The sequence below is a fragment of the Lathamus discolor genome, chromosome 3 (genome assembly GCF_037157495.1).
Source record: "Lathamus discolor isolate bLatDis1 chromosome 3, bLatDis1.hap1, whole genome shotgun sequence".
Taxonomy (NCBI): Eukaryota; Metazoa; Chordata; class Aves; order Psittaciformes; family Psittacidae; genus Lathamus; species Lathamus discolor.
Window position 1 is genome coordinate 39617532 of NC_088886.1, and position 23733 is coordinate 39641264.

General features: G+C 44.6%; 1 long non-coding RNA gene across 2 annotated transcripts in view; it reads left to right on the top strand.

The window, feature by feature from the left end:
• The window catches only part of LOC136010941 (uncharacterized), a 30143-nt gene extending 8700 nt beyond the window's left edge, over window positions 1–21443 (top strand). The window contains exons 4-7 of one of the 2 annotated variants that reach the window (XR_010611089.1): window positions 15296–15476; window positions 17552–17694; window positions 19540–19701; window positions 21194–21443. This is a non-coding gene — a long non-coding RNA (uncharacterized LOC136010941). Of the gene's footprint in view, window positions 1–1868; window positions 2324–15295; window positions 15477–17551; window positions 17695–19539; window positions 19702–21193 lie in introns of those variants that run through there. The other variant, XR_010611088.1, reaches the window with a different exon arrangement.
• The last annotated feature ends 2290 nt before the right edge of the window (window positions 21444–23733 follow it).

Sequence of the window (23733 nt, forward strand, 5' to 3'; positions counted from 1 at the left end):
CAATCTGGTGAACAGTATTCTGTGGTACATTTTGACTAACCTTAATAGCAAGTGAATTAATAGCTGCTAGTGCTCGCTTTCTTCCAATTCACATTACCGTGATGCGTCTGTCAAGCTAAACTCCATTTCCTGACATTATTTCTTTTAGTACATTTTGAGAACTGTTCACAGTATATCTGCCTCTGGATTCAGATGGAGCATGGAATTTCTTTATCATCCCCAGCTGAAGATTTCTACCTTCACAATTAGCCCTGTGGCACAAGTTGCGTGACAGTTCCTGAAGCCACTTGGTGCAGAGCCAACCCTGTTAGCCCAAAAGCCCTGTGTCACTGAAGTGCAGAGAGCTAACCTTGCACTGAACTGCAAGGAGCTTGTCCACAGCTTCCTTTTTTTTGCCAGCTTTTTTGTAGCCTCTAGTGTAAATTCCAGTTGCAAGGAAAATGGACGAAGCTGAGCCTTAAATCACAGCAGGTGTTTGAAAAAGTAAGATAGACCAGAAGTCTTCTTTTTTGCCACTTGTTACCCTGTGCTGTGAACATTTACATTGGCTACAAAGGGAAGGTGGCAAGTTGGGAACACTGATTGCAACAAACCGAGTTGAGTTAACAAAAAACTTTGTATAAATTCACATCTTACCTGACAAATCAATGTGAGTTTGCTGACTGACTCATTGTTCTCTGTCCTGTTTTACTATGGTTTATCAAAAATTTTAGGCTGCTGAGCCCAACTGGTTAATACTGAAGGAGACTTAAAATAGCATTTCTCTGGTGACAGTGGCTGTAAAAGACAAGCTGCAGTTTGTGTTTCCAGGTTTAAAAAGAGTTACAGAACAATCAACACACAGTCAAAGCTTTAAAAAAGAAATAAATGTAGAGAGTAACCATCAAGGCCTTTTGCCTGTTTTGGGGTTTTTGTTGATGGTAAGAGCTGTGCAAGAGGAAGTTGCTGGATAGGTTCTGTCCGAATATAGCGCTACATGATTTTTTTTGGAATGAAGCTATTACTAGACTTACAGAAGTTCATCAAAAAGGCATCCAGTTTTAGGTACCTTGTCCAAACTCATGAAATATTTACAGTATGGCCCTCCAAGAAGCTGAGCATCTTGAGGTCTCACATAGGCATGCAAGCCCCAGATCCCTCAGCCTCACCCTGACTGAGTCTTTAAGACTGCAAGAGAAAATGAATTAAACTAGACCACAGGAACTGCCTTCTAAATTGAGCTTTATTTTGTAATATGCAAGCAGACTGCAAGGTCAGCAAAGCTCTGCAAGCCGAGTGGCCATATGAGCAATGGCAGTTCATGAAACAGCTGTGCCAGATTTGGCAGCCTTGATGATGACCACATGGTAGGTCAGTGAAAACCATTTCATTGCCAGTTGTATAATTTCAGTCTTCAGTCATCTTAAGAGCATGTAAGACCAGATTTTAGAAAGGATGGCATCATTTCGGCTCTGAAACTTTTCCTGTTCTGTGTCTTTTATATACACTTCTGGTATAACCAGCGGAGTTCTTATGCTATACCTTGGGTAACTGAAAAGGTTCTAGTTTAAATATTGACTGTTCTTGTTTATATGTGTGGAGACTTGTATTTGAGTATTTTGAAGCAATTTTGGTGTAAACATATCAACAAATGAGATAAGGTTTTTTTGAGAGACTTGCATTAGGCTCAGACTGGCATAAATTATTCGCAGCCTCGACAGCTTTCAGATCTCTTGTAGCTCTCTGTGTTAACCGAATGCTATGTTTTCTGATTGTTTTCAAAGGGCTGATGCTTATAGCTTTGTTGTTTCTGGCTGGTCAAGGTTGGATGTATCATTATGGCCGACCACTGATTGTGTCACCAGCCTAAATACTGTTTCATCTTTCAGGGCTTCTGCTGCTGGGGCAGATTAAAGTGAATGTGCGAGCAAATAGACTCTTGCAACACCTGGCCTCTGCAGATAACCCCACCCAGCTTGACTCCAGGCCAAGGCACAAATCACCTCTTTTGTATTGACAGATGACCTCGTGAGAATGAACAGATAAGACAAAATAATGTTGATACTACTTGATCTGTAGGCCATGTTTGATATCTTCAGCCAGGGCAGTAAGGAATGCTGATGTGACCACAAGCCCTTGCAGAATTTGTCTGAAGGCTGGTTATCATCATGCCCTTCTGGGAGACTGACTGCTCCCTTAGGGCTTCATCACCCAGCCAGCTCTTGGCTGACAAACTCCTTGCCCCTCTCAGGAAACCACTGCTCTGGCTTTTCTGTAAGCTTTTCTGCATACCACAGTCCGTAATTGCAACAATAAATGTAGAATATCACTTGCTGAATGTAAATTTATTTCTATTTCTGTAAACTTTATTTTGTCCTAAATAGTTCCAGTAAGAATATGCAGCAGGAGTACCAACAGCAGTTTATCAGTGTAACAGCCTCCATTGGCATCACTGTACTGCTCGAAGCGCACCAGTAAAAGACATCCCAAACTAGTCGTGTTGTGTGAGAAAAATATACTAGAAAGACCAGACTAAAAATTATTTGAAAGGTGGAATGATTCTGTTTGTAATCCATCATGTCACAAGCGGGAGGGATCTGCAGCAGGCTCACAGAGACAGAGCCCACCATTCTTTGTCAGGGGGATTGTGATTTATCTGGGAATCATGTCTGTATGGAATAAGGGTAACATGGCATCAGGAATCAATCCATAGTCAAAGGGAAACCCACAAGTCACTTTATGTACAAGAAGAATATTCCCCAGAACAGAATTGAATCCTACTTGTTTGTACCACTTGCAGACAGCAAACAAGATACCTGGTCCCAGGATCTACTCCAATTAATTGTACTAATGCTTCTTCATTTTGGCCAGTTCTTGATTGCTCAAGAAGAGGTGAACTTTGAGGATCTTACAGTATCTCTGAAACAGATGTGGCATTTTAGCACTGTAAGCAAAACAAAATGTCAAAATGATCAGCGTTTTGGTTTTCATCTGTGCTTCAGAGGTTTTTGCTTGATTTTACCCTACTAGTGAAGCCTGCAGGATACTTCAACCCGTGAGATGATTCTTTTTGTGTAAAAACTAAAACTAGATACCCCATTAAAAATGGCATAGAAATCACAAATGTTTCTCAATTGTCCAGTTCATCAAAGTCACTTAAAATTCCAATTCTGTTCTTTGGAGTGTTGGCAACCACCTTGATAACATCAGCAAGTTTTGTATTTGGACTTCTGTTGTTCCAGGCATTTATACAAACACAAACTGTATTACAAGTCTTTGGGTATCCCTTCCAGTTTTACAGCAGACTGCTGATAACTATTCTGTATATAATCCACTAATATACTAATAGTGTTTTCTTACTGGAAGCTAGGAATGTAGGAAAAGCTTTTTTTCCTTAGAAAACACATCAGATCCACTGGCTCTCACTTTTGGTATATGAACGCTTCTGTGGATAAAAATGGAGACTGTGTAGTGGTTTGCAGACTGCAATGTAGACTGCAGTGTGGTTTATTCATATTTATGTCTGGATTTACATGCAGAGTTTCTTAACAGGTTATTATCTTCTAGATGCTTTCACAGACTGCTTAATGAAGAGTTGTGTTCAGCCAAGTATGCTGACACGGAGGTGACTGACTAATGCAAATATATCTGTACGAGTCAGTTTTAATTTCATTGTTAACTAGTGCCTTGGTATCTGTCTTTGTACAGCAAACAACATATTTCATAGTTTACATTACACTGAATTCTTCTGCACATATAAACAAATACATTCATGAGAACAGGAAAGTAAACTCTGTGGGGCGTTCGTGGCTGCAGTGACAAATCCATTATAAATAGTCTTCTATTGTTAATTTTTTTAAACTAAACCATCGATCACCTAAAGCAAGAACAGCTGGGGGTCTGCATGGCCTGGAGAAGCATTTGGAAGAGTGTTTGGGATCTTGTGATTGCTGCGATCTGGAAGGAATGTGCCAGCTCTTTGTGTCATGAGCTCATTCTGCACTGTCATTGCCTAAAATAATGATTTTAAAGCTCCTTTTAGTCTTCCTGATAAAAGACTTCCCTCGCCCAGGAAGGAGTCCTGTGGCAGGCTGTCAAAGAAAGGGTTAAAAAAATAAAAATGTTCCCAGTTAGTTTCACTCTCAGTTAACTGGAAACAAAAGAGTCTCTGATCCTTATTTTGCATGTGGCTGGTCTGGGCACTTCCTTCTGGCCAGGGTGAGGCACTGGCATTTGAGAAGGGGGCTGATCTGGCTGCTCCTGGCACATCTCGCCCAGCTGGCTGGCTTGGTAAGGCTTGACAGCAGAAGGACAAAGGCTTTTAGGGCGTGCAGTTACCCGTGTTTAGCAAGCGTGAGTTGTGTTTGCTCTCTGTCTGCCAGACTTGTACCTGGTGTCAGTACCTGGCTGCTGCAGTTAGTGTATGTATATAAATAGCACCCCCAGAGCATGAGTCATGCCTCCTGTGTAGGACCTAAAGCCATTTCTGCGACCCCAGGGAGCAGAGGGAGTGGAAGAGCACGTAATACCTGGGACATTTTATAAGGTGTGGTCCTGACTCAGGCTAGTTACAGCCAAATCTTACTATTTTCCTGAGCAATACACAGAATTAACCAGTAACAACAAAACCCCATGACTTACACAGCACCAAGGGGCTGTCTGCCATGCCACGTCAGATCACAGAGCCCCAAACCTAACATCCTGTCTCAGGAGCTGGAGCTGGAGCTGCAGGGGCTGGGAACCACCATAGCAATGTATTTTGCTACTTCTGCAGTAACGAACACAGTGAGAGTATCTTAGCACACCAATAAACATGTGCCCCATGGCTTAGGATAGCCTTAAGTTTGTATGGAGATCTGCATCGGTTCTCAGCATGTAGTTATCAAGCTCAGTCATTAAAAGATTGACATCTCTTATTAAATTGATTGCATTAAAACTAAATCTGCTTACCACTAGCACTGATAAAGAGATTACTAGATGCTATTACAAAATCAGATCATCCTAGAAGAGGCACTGTGCAGAGGGAAAGAGTTGCAGCTGCAAGGGAAGACAAAAGTGGGTTTGCTGTTCTAGTGACAAACATTGCTGCTCTGAATGATTAAAAATAATGTTATCCAAATGACAAATTTGTTAAAAGCTGATTCTCTTCTTGTATATGTAACACAGACATTTATTCCCATCATCAGTAGCAACATTATAGAAGCTATAATTATATGTAATTAACTTTTTTTTTTTCACCAAATACCTAAAACCCTGTGATATCAGAAAAACTAGCTGTGTTAGAAGAGGAAAGCTGAACCTGGCATCGAAGTCATAGTCTATTCTTGCTGATGAATGTGCTTCACAGAAAATACAGTCTGCATTTGCTTCACTCAAAAAAGAGCAGAGGCTCCAACAAGAAATATTGAGGATATTATTAACTTCACTGTTATATAGTGAGTATTACTGTATGGGCTACTTCATAAGTGTAGTTACAATACATAAGGCCCTGTAGAAGTCACACAGTTAAATTTACTGGTGCTGTAAGAGGAGTTTCACTGATGCAACTTATTCATGTAAGCCTCAGAGCCTACAAACAGCTGATACTCCCGCGACCTGCCTGTAGGTCAGGATGCAGCAGAGACACAAACAATATGGTTGCTACCTGGAGGTTGGGGGTAGTGGTTTGAAGATGAAGAGGGTTTCTCAAATATGAAAGAACAGACTGTAAAAAAAGAGTAAAAATCATCTGGAACATTAAACACCACCACCACCCCCCCCCCCAATAGACAGTAGTGTTACTCTTTATTGTAGATGTACGATGAGTTACAAATAGGCTGTGTTCTTAACTACAGTTACTTCATTTTAAAAATAACATATTGGTAGCAAAAGTAAAATTACAAAGTAAAGTTTAGTGTAGATAGAGACCAAACCACTGTTCCTACTCCTACTTACCATATGTAAAAAGCCATTGAATGTTACAGCTATGCCAATAACTGAACTCATAGTACAATGAAATTCTGTAAATAGTATTTAAGCATTGACAGTATTTAAACATTTAACACACTGAGCCCGGTGTAAATGTACTTTCTCAGCATTAGGAAATCTATTGCTTAATTAACATTTTATGGCAGTTTGCATATGCAAAGCACTATATAAATGCCGAGTATGATTCAGTTGTCAGTATCTAAACATAAATTACATTTCACACAGGGTTTCGGGTAAGAAATTCCATCATATTTGGCAAAATGCTTATGCATTCCCAGTAATTTTATATAAAATCAATTCATAATGTCCATTGACTGGAAACAATATATGTGATTCTTTTAGTTGAACTACTTAATTCAGCATATAACTACTGCTGCTTCATAGTTCATGGATGAGAATTTAAGAGAGCAGCTGAAGCATACATTAGAATTTGATTAATGACAAAGGAACCATTTCAGAGGACAGAGGACACACTGTCCACTGTAGCTCATAGTACAAACCGAAAAGACAAAGTGACCGCTTTCGGTTGAATAGTAAACTGAGAGCTGGTCCTGCCCTACCCTGAGCACAGCTGGTCTTGTACAGAATGAAGACATGAGGAGGTGTGATAGATACATCTGCGCTCGAGTGGTTCTGCCACATTCAAATTGCTGAGAGTAATTTTTTCTGACATTCAGTTAAAGTGAGACAGTGCTTATAGCGTCTGGTTTTGTGGGGTTTTTTCCTACTTTTGATGATATCAGAGTTCTACGGCCAAATACTGTGCTTTCTGAGTGCACAAAATAAAAGCAGATGCATCGCTGAGACTAGCAAGGAGCACATTTGCATGGTGCAGTATAAAATACTTGAATAAGCTCTAAACAGGCTTGAGTTTGAAGGGAGTATTGTTCCAGCAACATAATGCCTCTGGGCAGATTATGCCTCACCAGTCAGTGAAGTGCTGAAGCCACCCCTGTCAGGGACAAGCTGAGGTGTTGGACCTGCTGGGCCTCATGCTGTCCCAACACCACATGCAGGACCAAAGGCAACACATGGATCTGCTGGCAGCACCAACAGCACAGAGAGGCCAGCAGCATGCACAGAGCTGGAACTGCAGCCACCAAACAAAAATACCACCGAAATGCCTGTGAAGGGAAGAGATGGGAAAACTGCCGTTGAGGGCCATTATGGAGTATAGCTTTAGCATAGCAATTACAATGAAAAACAGGTGATTGTCATAAAATAATTACCTAATAGTGTCTGAAACGGATTCATCCAGAAATTCGTAACAGCAGAAAATGTCTTTCTGCTGTTGTTTTGTGAAATAGTGTTGCTATTCACTGAAATAACAAAATGCTTCTTAAAATCGCCTTTTTTTCTCTGTGCTGAGTATCTCAAGAGACTCAGTTGCAATGCTCTAGGATGTTTGCTCATCAGAAGATGACAGCTTGAGCTCAAGAAGGAAATTATTGCAATACACAGAGTAACAGAATGGGCTCTTCTTCATTGTTTTGGACAAAATCCATGAGATTTCACTCAAAGAGCTGTAAAACTAGCCCCAAGAACTCCTGGTAATAGCTATTTCCTGAAGAATGTGTTTTCTCTTTTGCTTTACTGTTTTATGCTTCTTCAGAACAGATCGCTTTCAGATCCCTCAAAGCTATGAGGAAGTCCAGTCAGATACCATTGCTTGAGTGAAACCCTGATTCTCAGCACCCATTTGCCTGGAGAGAGTTCAAAGTTAGAACCCAATCCAGTGGAAAGCCAACAGCTTAAGCTGTCTGTGCTTTTCTTATATCTTTAGTTTGAACAAGAGAGCTCTGAGACTTGTAAGACTTCTTTCTGCTATCGGTACATCTGCAGAGATAATGAGAGTGTATTACAAACACGCCGTGCCTTTCCTGTGTGTTTTCATTAAAAACGAAATATTTCAGATGCTCCTAGTGGAGCTGAATGACTCAGAGGATTGGTAATGGGATTAGATCACTGGTTCAAGACTAGTTCAGGACCGATATCCTGTAATCTGATATATGTGGCTAAACCCTGTTTATGTCAGCGGGGTTTGGTGGAAAGATCCTGGCCTTCTCCTCCAGATCTCAATGCAGGCAGTAGAAGAACACAGACTAATAAGCAATGGCATTTAATCACTGGGTTTGCTCATGTTCTCATTTCTGTTCCCAGTTCATGTTCTCACATCATTAAATAAATTTAAGTAACTTCACAGAGGAGGAAGACAGCTTTTTTGCTTCTGCAGTGCCTCTAGCCCTGTAGGATCCCCACAGGAATTCCTGCTCTGGCCAGCACTGTCTTGAGATGCTGAAACCCGCTCTTTAGACGTGGAAGAGCGGCGCATCTCTGCTGAGTGGTGAGTTGTCAGATCATGCAGGGCTTTCAAATTGCCTGAAGCTCATAAATTTCAGAAGATTAAAGTTCATATTCGCATTGGCCGGGATAAAGATACTCTAACTATATTTTATAAGAGCATTGGTGTTGTCACCACTTCTTTCTTTTGAGGAGTTTATGGAAAGAAAATGTAAAACATGGGCCTTCAGTTTGTCACCACTTTCACATCATCTTTGGAAGCAAAAAACAACAGGAGTCCTCACTTTGTTTTCCTGTCCAGCATGTAACTGCCAGTGCATCCGTACTCTTTCTGCTCTAGCATTGTTTTTTCCACATCATGCATATTTTAAGACACCCCAAGGATTTAAAAAATAATCTAGCTTCTTTTAACATGAATGTCTAAGACTCACAGTAGATACAGAATGCCACCAGCAGTTACAGAATGCTACCTTCCCAGTATGGGAGAGGGACAGTAGTGCTCACTGAAGTTCTTCTAGACAGAACCTTAGATGAGGGCAAAATTCCTGACCCACTTCCTGGGCTGGCTACAAATGGTTTTTGGATTTTAAGAGACTATGGAAGGAACTAAACTCTAGAGAATTAAACTGTGTTTATCTTCAGTTAGTAATTTCATGAGATTTTTGAATTCTCCTAAATCTGCCTGCAAGTGGTCTTTGGGGTGAAAAGGAAGGAGGCAAAGAGGAATGAAACATCATTATTTCTCCTGTCACAGGAACAGTCCTAGGAAAAATGGAGTTTAAGAAAGTTGTATATATACATAAATATACGTATATAGAAATATATACCAGGGTATTATATATTTACATATACAAATACTAAATATATATTCAAATATATAAATGTACTATAAAGTATATGTTTGCATATGCAGTGCCTATTATATATAACTCTATATTTAATTTAACATATATTCCATATTAAAAATACTTATCAAATTTTTTATTCCCTATGCATTTTGATATTCTGATTCTGGGAATTACAAGCATCAGTCTCCTCACCACCTTTGTCACGACTGCTGTGACCTGAGCACACCACCACCATTCTGCTCACAGCCAGGTCTGTCGTCTCCTCCCACAAGTCCCCTTTTTCTTTCTTAGATTTTTTGTTCTTGATAGAATTGTTATTCTGGTTTCCAGCTCTTCCTAAATGACTTGCAGAAGGCAGTGACAGGTTGCAATTTTAAATCCACTTAGCTATTTTTTGGAGAATAATCCTGTTTGACAGGCTTTTCTCCCCTCCCTCCTTGTCATTAAGCACGGCTGCAGCTCAGGCTGAGCAAAGAGCAGACTAATTGTTTTGCTTGGGGACACAAATGAGAGACATTTTCAGCTACTGTACTTGAAGCAGAAATAGCAGACCTGATGTCCAAAATCTAGCTGAAAAGTAGTTTGATTTGTTATATACCGTGAACATCTGTTAATTAATATTTGGACTGACATTTGAGTATTGTTTCACTACTGTTAAAACAGAATATGGCCCTTAACCTGTTTATATTCAAGGCCCAGCAATTAGAACAAATGCAAATAAAATCACTGGCTCTATGCAAAGCTGTGATTTTATTCCTATACAATGATCTGTTAAAGATTATGAATATATTTTTGTAATTCTTATGTTAATGCTTTCCAGTAGCATAAATTATGCAATCTAATCAGCTTAAATTTTATTCCTCATGAATAAGAGGCTGACCTAAGGTGAGCAGTTAGAAAATGAGTGCAGCTCTCTATCTAACCTCTGGGGCTCTGGCATTACTCTCCATCTGGGCTTGCTCTTCACTTTGTTCAAGATCACAACTGGCTTCTCTATGCAAGTGTCCCCATGCAAGGACATGTGACACTATGCAAGTGTCACAAAAATGCTTTTGGCAGCTTTGTTAACAGGACATGCTGGAGGCAAGCCAGGGGAGAGGGAGGAACGCATGGCAGAGAAGAGGCAGAAGGCAAGCAGCGTGCTCAACCCGCTTGCCATGTTATTGCCTTGTGACAGGGAAGGATCCCTGTCCTACAAGGTATACCAGGATATTACTGGGCTGATGCAAGCATGGGCTCACTGGGTATTTGTGTGGGCTGTGGATCTGACACAGGTGTCTCTGCATTTCCACAGATGTAGGTTGCTGTAGTATGTCATATAATATATAATCAGGATATGTGAAACAGCTACCCTGACTGGAAAAGAAAAGGTGCCTAGATAAACCTACCTTATATCCATGCAGCATTATCCCATATGTGCTTAGAGAGATATGTGTGCTACGTTAGATGGCAATCAGCCATCAGGTCATGGATAGGCAGCAGTGGAGAATGACCAAAGAAGTTAAGAGTCCACTTAAAGCATGCCATCCGTCACCGGGGGAGAACGGAGAGATACGTCTTTGCTAACTTAGTGAAGACAGACCCAAGCCTGCTCTGCCTGTGCTCTAAACTGGCAGGATAAATCCAATCCAGAAGCCAAATATTCGCACTAGAGGCATTGTATCAAAACAATAGCCATTCCTCAGCTTGATACAGTACAGTCATATGGCTGTTCCACTTACTCACTGGAGCTAGGTCAGACCTAGCCACAGACAATGTAAGTATGAGTCTGTGGGTGTACAACTCTGCAGACACGAATTTAGAGCTTCGTTCATCCCTTTTACACACTTACAGAAGATGCTTTTATTAGAAGCTAGACTGCCAGACACCCTCACTACTCAGCTGATGGTGGGAAAGTACGAGCTTTGGGCAGAAGAAGCTCTGAGTAGGGGAATGACATCTTCGACTGAATTGCTTTCCGCGGATGTCAAAAGCTAACAGGAAGGAACCTGGGGATTCATATTTGGTAACATGATGGGAGTAAGCTATTTTTGTAAAGGCTCACTTTTCCACTCGGAATATGTGCATGTGTTCTTTTTCTAGTGTAGATTCACAATAAGGTTGGTCTTCTCAAGGACAATGCCAAGTCCATTAGTGTACATGCACTCTTTCTTCCTCAGACTTTGGTCTCTGTTTCTCTCTCTCTCTCTTTTTCACTTCTGTGGGCCAGGCAGACCTCAAAGACACCAAGGTGAGTCTGTGGTGCAGTGGACATGCATCTTGCACAGGCTTGCACTGTTCAAAGTCTCTGAAAGTCCTGTTTGCTCAGGTGTCTGTGGATGCTTTGGGGAGCAGCAGGCACGGAGGGATGTGAGACCAGTTGTCTGCAGAATTGAGGTGCAGATCACGCTGGCAGAGAAGGCAGCCTAACTGTGTTTCTGTTAATTACAACAGCCCCTCTTCAGCTGAGCAGGTGCTCCCCTACCACTGCTCATGTCTTCACTTGAGAGTTGAAGTATGAGGGTGTGTGCGGATCCTGGTCCTAGCAGAGCCCCATGGTGGCTGTCAATCTCCATCATGTTTGCCCTGACCTCTCTTGCCTCCTGGCCCAGGCTGGTGCTGTGGGCAAGGGATACTCATGGGATGCCCCACCCTGGGATGCTCTGAGGCACCCCACGGTCAGGACCACTCACCACAGGCACAGCTGCCTGAGCCTGAGGCTGTGGGAGGAACCTTCATCCGAAAGAGGTGGCAGTGATGGCCTTTGGAGATAGAGTGCTCTACGAACCCAAAACCATGTGTAAGGCAGGGTAAAACTGATGCAGCAGAGAACTGCTCTTGGGGCTGTGACTTTTTTTTCTTGAAGTTTTCTTCCTAGGTTAAGCACACATCTTTCAAAAAGCACTGCCAAGCACTTGTCACTTTTTATTGCGGACAGCCTCCATTGTGTCAATGCCCTTCACAAGCCAAATGAGTTTGGTCTTTTCCACTTAAGTGTTTTTGTCAGGAATTTTGAATAGGTTGGAATTAATGCAACGAATGCTGTGTGTTAACAAATGTTAGCTTCAGCCTAGCTAAACGATCAGGTGTATGTATTTGCACTGTTTTATCCTTTCATGTTGAAGAAGTCTGGGAAAATTTATTTCCTATTGAGCAGTTTAAAAGGTTTTTGCTTACTCTGTGCTCTGGGAAAGATATAAACCTAGTTATTTTGTAAAGCTAATGGGATTTTTCAAATTCTAATGGATACCTCTCTTGCCATCATGTTTAAGGACCATTTGCCTCACAGTAATCAACACACAGAGCACATACACTCTGATATGTTTGTTATTCTAGAGGGGAGAGGGAAACAAAAAATAACTTCCTGTTGCCTTTTAATTATTCATTTCCTGCTTGAGAAGAAAATGCCATTTTGTTGCTGTAGGATAAATAAATGGGTGGGACGGTTTTTGCGCTCCAGTAAGAAGGCAGCACTGTGATTAATTGTTAACAGAAGCAAACTGAAAAAAAAAATAATTAGGAAAATAAACTAGAGGTAGTATTATTTTCTTAAGCAAGTAATAAATGCAAATGGCTTCCTCCAAATGCATAAAGGTTCCAAAGTCACATAATGTGGCACTAACTGATTTGATTCTTACGTGCTGCCTGCTGAGCAGATGCATTTATACTTGTGCTTCAAACCAGAGGCTTGGTAACTAAGTGGATAAAAGCTCTGGCCTTTCACCTCGGGTGCAACTTTGGTTTAACAGTGATGTAGGGTTTGTCTTTCTCAGCAGCTCTTAGTCTTTATGTATGGAAGCTCATTCCTGACTTATTTACATTTCATCTATACTTAATTCACTTTAAAAAAGATTGTTTCTCTACAGTTTTCATGGACTTGTTAAATGCCTGAGATTTGATTAAGGGCAAAACATCAAGCTTAGACTCACTGTGAGATTTCAGCTCCAGGGTGGTCAAATATCACATAGAAAAACTAGTGATGTGGCACAGCTGGGAGAGCAGAATTATTTCCCTGAGGCAGACAAAGGCTGGAAGCAGTGGAAGCAGAATGACCATGAAGCACAGTGGTACCTGAGTGCTGTTGTTGAAAATGCTGTATTGCTTGGGGAACCAGACCTCAGGAGTACCCAGCATGGTACTGGGCATGGATCTGAGCATTTAGCAGCCAGGCGAGGTGGGGAGGGGGTGTTTTCTGTGTGTGCGCCCTGAGGGGTAGAACCCCAGGGACTGGATAAAAGCAGAGGAGCCCCACTGCTGTCTGGGGTGGGTTAGGGATGCGCCTCAATTTCCCTATCAAAGGTGAAACTCACCTTTGAACAAGGAAGCCACCCTTTCCAAGGGAGGGAAAAGCAAAGAAACTCAATTTTCACTGACCTGCTATGTGTAGGTATCTATGTGAAGCTGCAGCTGTAGAACTGTGATGCAACCATTTCTCACAGAATGAAGGTCTTTGGCTTGTTTCTGCTCCTTCTTGCACAGAGAAGGGTGGCTGTCAGGAGGCATTAGCGAGTGCTTGCAGCGCAGTACCAACCAGCTTTTCTTACAACTCCAGCCATGTTTCCACCTGAAGACAAATGAACATTTTTAGCTATGTGCTGTTTGTGGATTGAGTCACACAAACAAAAAAAAAATATACTGTCCTGAAAACTAAAGAATGGCTACTGTTTATGACAGTTGTCTGGGAATTAGTAAAAACTGCTGCTCAACTGATCTCAATGTGCAGCATTTTCATGTTATCGAGGCAGAGAATGAAGAGAGTAGGAGTCAGACGGAGGGAGCTTAATCAGTCACTGCAGGCTGAACACAGTCCTCGGCACAGTGCTGGATCTCACGCTTAATAAATAATTGTGACAGATGTTGAGAAGTCTGAAAGCTCGTATTTTAATGTGGTGCTAAATTCACGCAGACATGTCTACAGGATAAAAAACGAGAGTGCACTGACTGAGCCAGTCTAAAGGTACTGAAATTTCATAAGTAAGTGGCTATTTAAGAACTTTTGAGTTAATGCTTTTGGAATAAGAAGTCAGAGATGTGTGTGTTTGGTGCTTGTGCAGGCACTGAGACGTGGTGCAGTTCCTCAGGGAGCTGATGGGGTGATATGGCAAGAGGGGTTTGAAACACTCTCAGGTGAACCAAGCTGCCTTTAGTCTTTTTTAATCTGCCATTATAATATCCGAGTACCAAGCTTTGTGCTTAAGCAGAGCTTATAGCTGATGGTATGTAAGAAAATCCAGACCCATCAACTATTTACATGATAGTTTTTCTGTGATTGTTCTTCCCAGAAGAAAACTTGGACTGAAATGTCCCATGGCCCTGCAGTAACAGATCTCTTCTGGTGGGAGCCCTCCTGAGAAAAGGGTGACAAGGCTTCTGTCACCTTCCCCAAGGAGCTGTCGTGGTTAAAGTGGGGCACTGTCCCTAGGCAGCATCCCTCATCTCCCATGGAGAAGATAATTAGAAAAGCAATTATTTAAATCATTTGGAGACGTTCCAGCTCAAACACCTACCTCTGGAGAAGACAGAAGGTGGAGGAATGTTTCTAGAAAACACACAGAATTCGTGTATTCGAGGAACAAAGAAGGGGCTTGCCTGCTGACTGATGCTTGCAGAGCCTGATTCATTAAAGAGGCATGAACTGGAGTCAGCAGGGTTACTTTAACCTCAGCCTGCAAAGGGCTGGGTGACAATAAATTTCAGACTTTGATTTGGCTATGGGAGTAAGCCAGAAACACAGATATGGCCACAGACTGTACTTCATTTCATATTTCTAGCATTAGCACTGCAGTCAGCACATTAGCGATCTACCCTTGAGAAGTGTTTGGTTTTGCGCTGTCTTGTCTTTGCGTTTCTGGGATTGCTCAATCACGTGGAGTGAAATTATATTTTACTGGAAAAAGATTCTCATTAACTTCAGTGAATGGCTTACAAGTTTCGCCCAGCTTTGCTCTGTGTTTCTTGCACTGGGGCAAATCCTGTGCCAATCACACCCTATTCAGTCACAGGTATTTAGGGGGTTGCACAGAGAGTCCACTTACAGCTCAATCTGGTGGTTTTAACCAAGTCAGTTTCTAAGAGAGAGGAGCTGAAAGCCTGTGCAGGAGACAGTTTAAGATTCCTTGCATCATCTTAAATAATCTTGAAAATCTTAAATAAAACTTCAATAATTCTTCACCCCATTAGACAGTCATGGGAATTTACGGTGGGTTTCCTTGTGTTTTTAGCCTGTTTGCTTTGAACCCAGGCTGGCACAGAACTGGAAAACAAAATGACTCCAAGGAAGATCAAGGAGCTGCTGCTGGCCATGTGGTGGGTAAGCAATGAGTCCATCCCTCCTGAAAGCCTTTTGGCTTGTTTCTTCACAATGCCCTGGAAACAAGAATCACTCATGCACAGCATTAAATGGTATGAGAACACTTAAAATCTTATAGACATTTTATTCAGAGGTACTGGTTGTTTTAGTGGTTTGTTAGGGTCAAGCTAAGCTCCAGATGTTTGAAGGTCTATTGCAAAGCCTCTGTGTTAATACTAATCCCCTCAAGATCCCTCCTTAGCAGATGGGATTGCTGACTGCTCAGAACAAGGTTATGCAAATTGCCCAAAATAGGGTTATCTAGTGAAGGGAGCAGGAAGGCCAAATGCAGGCTGAGGTTTTACATTTGTAAACAAAAGGCTCCCCCAGCCCAGAGGTTTTGGAGCTGGAAGGTCCTGTCTGACACATACAGCTGTAATTTCTGCCATTGCTTTCTCAAGGCTGGAACAATGGGAACATTGATGCTCAGCAACCCTCCGGGATGTTTCAAGGACCATTTGCTGCTCTTGTTTACAGTCTTGTCTATTTTAAAATCAGTTTTCTTAGCCAGACAAGGTGACAAAAAGTCAGAGTAAGGAACAGGATTAGTCTGCTGCTAGGACTGTAAGCAGTCTGTCAAAAAAAAAGAGATGTTGAACATTCAAACTGGAGAACATCTTAAGAGGTAAACCCACATCTGCTTGCCCTCATAAGCAATGCATTTATAGGTATGTACTTGAAACTTTCCAACCACTAAGGCAAGATAGCAGTTGAGAGTAGCCAAAGCTATGGGATGGACTCAGTTGTAGATCACGGAGCTGACAATGGGACTTAGGAGAGGCTCCCCTTTCCCATTATGCAACTGAATTCTCACGTTAAGGGTGCAGCACACACAGAGCTTTGTCTTATTCACATGAGCACTTCCACTGCTTTTCACTCATGCCTTGGTCTGTGCTGTAAAGTGAGTTTGAGAGGAGTTGGTCATTTTGGCCCAGGTTCAACAATATTCCAACAATGAGGACAAAGCAAGAAGAATTCAAAGTCTTGGTCAGTAGCTGGTGAAATACATTGCAATTTCACTGGCTTTCACTGAGTTACCCCAAATTATATATACTGAGTCCTGGGACAGTTATAAACACTGGGGATTATAGCCTAATGCCACCTTATTGATGCATCTGCTGCTATTTTATTTTTAACCCAGTAACGGATAAGCATTTGGACTCAGTTGTGGTGTAGGACCAGAATTCCTGCTTAAGTAAGTAAGCAATCACCTATTTAATTACTTATTATTTACTTATAAGTGATTACTTATTTAATCACTTATTAATTGCTTTAAAAGCAATTCTTCTTTACCCTCCCCACACCTTGCAAGCCTGTAAGCCTGTCTTTAAATCCCTTGTGAACTAGAACCTCTCTTCTAACAGGTCTAGCTGTTGGTCACAGCCACCAGGTACATGAATAAATGGTATATTTTTCATCTGAGCTGTTAGTTGGAGGATTTATGTCAGGATAGGAGAGAGGATTTTCAGCTTGTGTGAGAATGGAGTCAGCTGTGGACTTTGATGAGGCAGGGTGCAGCACTGACCAGCTTACTCACCCAGTGGCACAAATACTGCAAAACCACAAAACACAAATCCTGTAATGATTGTATATCCAGTGCTGAAGTTTGACATTCCGCCTCACTGCCTGCAGCTGTGTTCATGTCAGCTTGTGCTCACTGGCCTAGAAGCACTGTGACCTGCACCCAGCTAAGCCCTGTGCACCCTGTCAGCCAGTGGAGACCAGCATGAAGCCATCGCTGCCCTCCAGGTCTGACTTTCATGCCCTGCTTCTTAAACCAATAAATATCTGCTAGACTGCTGCACTCATCAGTTTTAAACCTAATGTCTGGAGTTGCTGTGCATTAGGAAGGGGGTTTGTTGTTTGAATGGAAGTCAAGTTTGACTGGGATGTCCTGCACAGTGCAAACAGCCACAGGAACCTCAGCGCTTCTGCAGGGCTGGAGCCTGGGCAAACCTTGGCCAGGCCTGTTGCTGGCAGCCCCCTTGACAAGGGCCAGAGCAGCCAGCACAGAGAAGGGCTCAGCTGAGCTTGGCCCCAGCTGCCCACCCTCACCAGCTGGCACTGTCATGTCTCCCTTTCTCCCCACCTCAAAAGCACTGACATTTGCTCACACTTTGCTTTTCAGCACAGTGGAAGCAGCTGCTGCCCCTCTCTGTGCTAGCTCAGGGATCAGAGCCAACTGGGATGTGGGATTGCCCATGGAAAACTTCCTTTCTACCCAAAGAGAAACAAGGGTTCACATGCTCCTGGAGGAGCTACATAAAGCAGGTAGGTGGCTGCAGTGCAGTGCTGGGGGAAGAGGGGTATGGCATCTAGTGTTGTAGATGTTGGAAGGAGCAGGAGCACGCCAGGAGGACAGATGCATGCTGCTGGCATGGAGCATCGTGGCAAGCAGAGTGGATGGAGCAGCAATCTGGGAGCAGAGAGCAGCCGAAGGAATGGAGCAGTGAGTGCTGTGGGGATATGGTGGGGTGGCAGCAGCAGCAGCACAGCCTTGTTCAGCTGGAAGCTGCTCTGCTGGGATGCAGGAGAGCTGAGAACCCTCTGCTGCCTTCTGGCCTGGGGTCCAGCAATGCAGGCTCTGAACCGAAATACCTTGTGTCTCAGCTCTCCCTGGCTCCCCCAGGCTCACTGTGAGGCTGGTGCCATTGCTGTGGCTGGCTCTGCTTTATCCTAATGCCTGGGAAAAGAAAATAGTGCTGGAGCTTTGTGGTTACTGCTGCACTGACATTTCTAAACTCCTGGCCTGTGTGCAACCTACATGCACAGCTGGCTCCAGGCACAGCATCCACTGTGTATCTGCTACTGTCAGAGTTTGAATACAACAGCACCTTCTCCTCCAGAGCCCAAAATGTCTCAATATGAAGAGCAACAGGCTTATCTTCACTTTGATGAGCAGTAATTACAACTGCATGCTTCACCTCAACTTGTTTCTGTTTCCTACCCAAAAGCACCACTGGCACAAAACTGCTCAGGTGTTGGGCTAAAAACTACGTGTGATGTGACCTTTACCTTGTTTTCTCATACCATTCCTGCATCACCCTTTCTCCTGCACCCCTCTCCTTGGCAGAGCAGAATAGGCAGCATGGCACTGGGTGGGATGGATGGATGGATGTCAGCACAGAGCCTGGCTGTGCTGCGCAGGATGGGCATCCTCAAGGGACCAAAATGCTACAGTGGCAACACGTGAAGAAAACTACACTGCTTTTAACCAACAACCTGGGCACAAATCTCATACCTACTGATGTATGTAAAATATCTCCAAGGCAACAGTGCACAACAGAAGCTGTATTAAATTCAGTAGTACCAGTTGAGTGGACTTTTGATAATGTGGGTAATGGGCAGGATGCTCTCTGGCGGGTCAGCACTAACAGCCTACATGTAGCCTGATGAATATTTTCAGCACTGTGATGCTAGGAGTGTATTTGTGTTTGTGATGTTTCAGACATCTCTACCTTTCTCAGATTTAGGCTGGGTGTGGAGTTGGTTTTAGATTCAATTACATTTCAGAATGAACACACCAAGACCCCACAAAACCAGCTGCCCCTCTTCATTCAGAGCTGGAAGTTGATGAATCAAAAATGAAGGTTCAGTTTTAAACAATATTCAACACTCTTTGAACTACAGAGCTCAATCTGTTTGGTTGAACAGAAAAATAATTACAGTGATTTCATTACAGCTTATGAGCAAAGGTGTGCTACTCCCAGGTCTCTAGCCTAGCAGAGATGTGTTTTAAGATCTAGTGACTGCAGGTTGAAGCTCTGGAATGGCAGAGTGGGGCAAATGTGCAGAGCCAGGATTTCCACAGTTTGGAACATTTCCTTCCTACCCCTAGTGGGTTTTTTAAAACCAAATAGTTTTTTCCTCTGTGAGATGCTGCGGGCAGGCAGGCAGGAACATGGCTGGGGGAGAGCTGCAGTTTATAGTATGGAGAAGGTCATACTGGAAAATTACAGGTATTTCTTCTGGGTTTGGATTCTTTGAGTGTAGACTGCAAGACTACAGCAAGTACAGTCTGGGAAATGCAAACCGGAATACCTGAGATATCATAGGAAAAATAAACCAAGTAATTATAGAAAATTACAGAACACAATGTCATGCTATTTGTTGTAGAGATAAGCCATTTAACAACTCACATCCTGCATAGAGGAAGGTGGCTTGGATCAACTTTGCTCCATCTTGTGCAAGATGTAATGAATCATGTCCTTGGTCAGGAAGGTGTTTTACCATCACTGCAGAGAAAAGGCATGTTTGAATCAGCAACAAATCCTCAAGGTATTGCACATTTGATAAAAAAAGACTTCTCATACTGAAATCCAAGGGGGTTGCCTCACCACCCTCACAGGAAAGAACTGAATATCTGATTAAAATCTCCCCTCTGTCAGTCGAAAGCCATTCCCCCTTGTCTTATCCCTATAGGCCCTTATAAAAAGTTCTGCTCCAGATTTCTTGTTGGCCCCTTTAGGTAATGGAGGCTGCTCTAATGCTTCCCCTTAAGCCTTCTCCAGGCTGAACAAGCCCAGCTCTCTCCGCACGTCTCATAGGAGAGGTGCTCCTGCCCTTCGACCATCTCTGTGGCCTCCTCTGGACTCTCTCCAACAGGTCTACATCCTTCTTATGTTGGGCGCCCCAGAGCTGAACGCACTACTGCAGGTTGGGGTCTCACAAGAGCAGAGTAGAGGGGCAGGATCACCTCCTTCGACGTGCTGGTCACGCTCCTTTTGATGCAGCCCAGGATACGGTTGGCTTTCTGGGCTCTAAGCGCACACTGCCGGCTCATGTTGAGCTTGTCATCAGCCAACACCCCCAAGGCCTTCTCCTCAGGGCTGCTCTCAATCCATTATCCACCCAGCCTGTGTTTGTGCTTGGGATTGCCCTGACCCAGGTACAAGACCTCGCACTTGGCCTTTGTTGAAGTTTTCCTGTGCCCCAAGCTGTCAGCCCCCCCAGCTCGGCCCAGCCCGGCACCTCCTCAAGCCGTGGTACCCTCAGGTGCAGGGCTGCCGGGGCAGGAGGCACTCTCTGCACTCTCACGGCCGCCTGCCCTCGGTGCGAGGGGCCCCACGCGTGTTTCGCCCCGCCCGGCCCCTCGCTGCCTCCCTTCTGCGCGGTTTCTCTCCGTTTACTTTGGCTCTGAAGGTTCTGCAGGAGAAGCCGGGCGCCATCTGGTGCTGCCTGCGGCCTGGCACACCCGGGCCGGGGCGGGCATCGCGAACCGTGCTGCCCGGCGAGCGAGTGCGCATCGCTGCGAGCAAGCGCCCACTTGCAGAGCGGGCAGGAGCCGCGGATGCCGCCAGGCATCCATGGCTGCCGAAGGCAATCCTTCTCTCGGGAGCAGCGGGTGCCAGCCTGGGAGGGCACGGCGAGGGCAACACAGCAATCACACCCCCCCGCCCCGGATGCCCTTCTTGCACCACAAAGTCTTGCAGACACATATCTTCCTACTCCCTAATCAACTTGACAGCCTGCTTAGACCAAAGAAGAGGGAGCAAAGGTGATGGTCCCTTGTCCGCTGGCAGTTTTGGTAAAGAGATTCACAGGTCTGATAGCAGGTTACACAGGGAAGCTGTCCCCACGTGGGCTGGGAGCAGGCAGGTCTCACCAAAGATAAATGACAAACTTCCAAAGTCTGGGTTGTGGTGGTTTTTTTTTCCTTAACACTATCAAGCCAATGCCATTTAACTCTTTCATGCTGGAAATTTCATGAGAAATGTCAGAAAGCTGGCAAGGGCAAGAGCATTTTTTTGTGTCTTTTTCTCCCGTGCAGTGCTACAATGACCAAAATTACTGTAAGACTCATTGACCTCAGTGAACTGTGGATGAAGTAACAAGTGAAACCTTGCACCGCTGATGGGTCTGAGGCCGTGAGCATCATGGTTGCATCCTTACCCAGAGACAACCCCTGCAGGGTTTTTTTGCCAAGGTTCCTAGACAGACGGAGAGGAAAATGAAAACCAGCCTCTCGCAGAACGGCAGAGATCCTAGCGTTCATTCATTCTAGGACCTGCGCTGCAACTGCCACCACGGCCTCAGGTAATGCTAATTGCCATGGCGGCTCCTGTGTCATGCCCTTTCCTTGATGGCAGGGACGTCTGCATCGCTGTGGTCAACAGCCAGGCCTCGCATTTCACCTCTGGGGCTGGGAGGGAGGCAAAGGCCACTATGTCTCTGGGCAGCAGCTGAGTGTTGCTGCGGCCACTGCCCCCCACAGGCATTCACAGCTGTCTGGTGGCTGGGCATGGGTCAGCCTGTCACGTCCCACAGGCCACTCCAAGTGGTGACAGTGTTAGAATTGCTGTGGTGACCCCATCACAGCCCAGTCCTCTTCTTGCCGTTTTATTAATTAAGGATTGCCAGGAGGGAGTTCAGGATAAAACCACAGAAAATAGAATGTCTTTCATGTAAAATGAAAACAATAACCCAAGCACAGCCCCTTTGCTTCCAGTCTGGTTTCTAATTAATTGCAATGGTATAATATGTCAGATCACTTCTGTTCATTTGTTTCCAAGGGGGACTTTAGCTCAGCCTTCATACATTTCCTAGTCTTTTAGAAAATGTGTTCTTTAAGGCTTCTTATATAAACCTGCATGCGCGGGGCCTGTAATGCGAGATGCCCATTGATGTTTGTGGCGGATCACATTTCATCCCAAGGACAGACCAAACGTCTCATCTCCTCCCAGTGCAGTCTGGGCTTCCCGAAGCGTAGAGGCCTGAGGAGCTGCTGTGCCCCATGCACTGGCACCAGTCCTTGCCTGGGTACTGGCCCCCTGCATGGGGCTGCCAGCTGCCCTCTGGAGAGGGTGCTGGAAAGTAGGTTTTGGCTTTGGTGATGAGAGATGGAGGGCTCTGCATAATTTGTTCTGAGGGAGTATGTTAATTGTCTGGAAAACACTCTGTAGAGGTTGATTAATCTGTGTGAGCAGCATGGCACAAGTGAGGCTCCCATGGAGGTTCCAGCGGGATGCATTGCAGTGCTCACCAGCACCTGGATGGCCTCTCCTGGGAGTGCGAGGCTGGGGGGAGAGGCAGCAGAGCAGGCAAGATGCAGGTAAGGCTGAGCAGGATGGCTCAGCTCCTGTGGGATGTGCAGGGCCATGGGGACACAGCTGCTGTTGGGGTTGGTGCCACAACACCCACAATCAGCAGCACAACGCCTGGGCCCAGAACCTGGGATCTCCTTGCAAATACAAGAGCTCTTGTGGACCTGCCTGCACCAGAATCTCCCTGCACAGTCCATGTGCTGCCCACACGAAAATAGGCACCATCCAGACCTGCTCCTGAATGGGTTCTCGAGCGCATTTCCCCCACCACCACTGTGCCATGTTGCTGGCTTACCTGTGAGCACTGCCTTTTCTGTCATGTGCTTCCAGGATGAAGCAACAGTTTGGGTGTTCACTGGGTTTTATCCCATCCGCTTCCATCCCACCACACCACATTTGCAGCTTTCTCAAAGCCTGGCTACATGCTGCTTTGCCGTGGCTCTTCGCCAGACGTTACTCACTACACGGTACAAGACTGATATATTTAGCTAGTGCAGAGACAACATCACTAACTTAAAAATGGGTACAAATGAGCCTGCAGCTATTGCTAACAGCACCTGAGTGCGCCAGAGGGGCCGTGGCCATGGTTAGCTGTGAGTCAGGGCAATGTTGGATGTGTTATCTATTAGCATGGACCAGTGCAACACCAGAACACAAGCCACCTCTGCCCTCTCATATGTCGGCTTGTGCTGAGCCTTCCTGGATGCTGAGACTGTGTCTCTGCCCAGTGCTGGCCCTGAAAGGGCTCTGCATGGCATCCCATCACTGAACGTAATCCCATCCTCGCATGTCTTCCCTCCCGCTCTTGCCCGGCACCCTGGGCCCCACAGAGCTGCAGGTGCTGCCTGAGCACCCTGCAGGAGTGTGCGCCGTGCAGTAACCATGGAGATGCCTGCAGCTCCAGGGTCCGTCCTTCGGTGGATCTGCAGGGGAAGAGAAAGGATGCTTTGAAGAAAAGCAAACTATTATTTGCAATCATCCCCTTTGTACCAGGTTCAGCAGTAGCAGTCTGGGCAGCCAGTGGCTGACTGGGCTTAAACCGCAACATGCTTCTTGTTCTTCATACATATCTCTGCTCGTGTTTGGCTAACACTGGGTCTGCTCTGCCCAGAACAAGCACAGTGATGTACGGCCTCCAGGATGGGGACTATCAGTAGGCCCGTGCTGGTGACAAACTCGCCTTTGCTATGGCACATCCTTCCTTGCCTCCTGGGGGCAGCTCTGCTGGGCCCCTGTACATCTCAGCGGTTCCACAATGGACACCAGC